Genomic DNA, 2,368 nt, shown 5'->3' with positions numbered 1-2,368 from the left:
TTATTTATTTATTTTATATTAAAAAAAATTTTTTTAGAGGTTTTTGCTATTGGGCACGTGTGCTCGCCAGACAGAGACAGAGAGACAGAAAGAGAGAAATCACCCCCCGGGGGGATGGCCACGCCGCAATCCCTTCTCCTCTATTTTCTTCTCGGGATCTTGGGCATGCACGAACATGCGTTCGGCGTGAGTTTTAAGCCACCGGGTCCAGGACGCAAACCACGGTCAACTACATGGGAGTCCAGCGACATAGCCATTATGCTAACTGCTGGTCCTTATATTTTTAAAAGTTGACAAGAGAGGATCAGAGAGAGTGAGAGGGAGAGCGAAAGTGAGAAACCAAGGCGCCACATCCAGGCCTTGAACCGTGGTTGGCCATGTGCGAGTCCAGAGCCCTTAACCACCACGCTACCTGCTGGCCCCTGGATCCAGCCATCTTAACCATGAGGCCAAGGGCTGGCCCATGAATTAACTTTGTATCAAGATCAGATGATCTTACCCCTGAAGCTCCTGAAGAAGTGCTTGTCTAGAGAAAGATGCTCACTGAGCCTGACCAGACAAAATGGCGGCCTCTTCACTCCATCAATAGCTGTGATAATTAAGTCAAAACCCAACCTCTGGCCGTTGCTTAGACACCAGTTTTGCAAAATGCCACATGCTTATGCCTGCTATTTCTTAAAGACTTTTCCGGCTCTTGAATTCCATTTCTATGATCCTTTGCTCCTTGGCTTCAAGAATTCTGGCATTTCAGCTGGCAATGCTGTTCACTTTTTGAATGATCTGTTTGCGGGGATGTCATTTTTGGGGGGCTTGGACAGATCAGACTCTATGCAATGCCAACATATAAAACCACAGTCCTTTCAAATGTAGGGTATGCCTAAAGCTTTCACGTATCCTTACCTGAGTCAAAAGTCAGTCAGTGGCTCAAAAGTTCTGATTAGCTCTCCCTGGACACTCCCAGGGAAGATGTCAATACAGTCTGGGTTCCTGAGGTTCTGTGAACGCTATGTTACCCTGGTACGAAGTGCGGATGATAGAAAGCAGCCCTTCTTCAGTCTGTGTTTTCATTGGCTTGGGCCCAGAATGCAGAGGTCTCTGAGCCCACGGAAGAGGGCTCTGGACATGGACTGCTCAGCTCCCGGGCCTGCAGCCATGGGAAAAAGTTCCTAAAGAAATAGATTGAAATTGAGCAAGAACAAGTAGTCATTTGTGGGTTTCCACGAAAGTTGCTCTTTCTTATTTTCCCCTTTGCTAGCTTGTGGAAATGTTTTAGAGCTGCCTCGTCTGGAGAGATTTGTGCCTGAGCCTAAAAACTGAGTACGATTCATATCCCTTCCTGTTCTCCTGGGGCTCCCACACTCAACTACTGTTATCTGCATCCTCTGGCATTTGCTCTTCCTGCTTTCTGCCTGATTCAGGACGTTTTAGGGAGTGAGAACACCTCTCCTCTAGCGCCCTGGAGCTGTGTGTGTTGTTAGTGAGACATGCGACGGTGGGGAAAATGGAACTTCCCAGGAAAGTGTCTTTCTGTCTACCTACCAGTCTCTTTCTCCACAGTTCAAATTCTTAAATTCAGAGCTGGGAGAAGGACCAGCAGATGGCGTCATGGTTGCATCGCTGGACTCCCACATGGCTGACCATGGTTCAAGTCCAGGAGCCGGGGGCTTGGGACTCATGCCAGGTGTATGTGCATGCATGCCCCAAATCTCAAGAGGAGAATGGAGGAGAAGGGACTGTGGCATGGCCATCCCCCTTCGGGGGTGATTTTTTGCTATCTGTTTCTCTGGTGAGTGCATGGACCCTGTAGCAAAAATCTCTCTTAAAAAAAAAAAAAAAAAGAGCTGGGAGAGATGATGGAAGGCAGAGGATCAGGTGGCAAAGCCTGCATGCCAAATGCCCAGTGCCAAGTACTACCCTGTGTCACTGCTCCGGAAGATGCTCAGGTTGTGATGATTCTTCACAGGATAGCCTGGGGCTGATTCCACCCAGGGGCTCGGGTAGAAAGGAAAGTCCGCACTTTTCCAGACATTCCCTTACCACTGCCTTGTAACTGTGACCAAAACCCCACTTAGTCCCATCTCTGTGCTGCGGTCCAACAGGTACAGGAGCCCCTGCTGCTGGTGAGGACCTCGGGGACCGACCTGGATGGAGTCTGGCTCTGCGTGACTCTGGAAATGACTCTTGTAGGGCAGAGCTCCACATGAATGAAAGCGTGGAGTACGTGAGTGGTCCAGGTCCTTTCCCTGGCTTTGCTACCGGTGCACTGGATCCCGCTTTGGGTTTCTTTTTCTATAGTATTAAAAATGGCAGGACTGGCAGTTAGCGTAATGGCTATGTCGCTGGATTCCCATGTAGTCGACCACGGTTC

The 2,368-nt window shown here is 49.2% G+C and overlaps 1 long non-coding RNA gene across 1 annotated transcript in view; it reads left to right on the top strand.

Annotated features, from left to right (window-relative positions):
• The window catches only part of LOC102484726 (uncharacterized), a 282,479-nt gene that overhangs the window by 44,399 nt on the left and 235,712 nt on the right, over positions 1-2,368 (top strand). The window lies entirely within an intron of this gene.

The sequence above is a fragment of the Tupaia chinensis genome, unplaced genomic scaffold, assembly GCF_000334495.1.
Source record: "Tupaia chinensis unplaced genomic scaffold, TupChi_1.0 Scaffold000247_1, whole genome shotgun sequence".
Taxonomy (NCBI): domain Eukaryota; kingdom Metazoa; phylum Chordata; class Mammalia; order Scandentia; family Tupaiidae; genus Tupaia; species Tupaia belangeri.
This window is presented reverse-complemented; position numbering and strand designations above follow the sequence as displayed.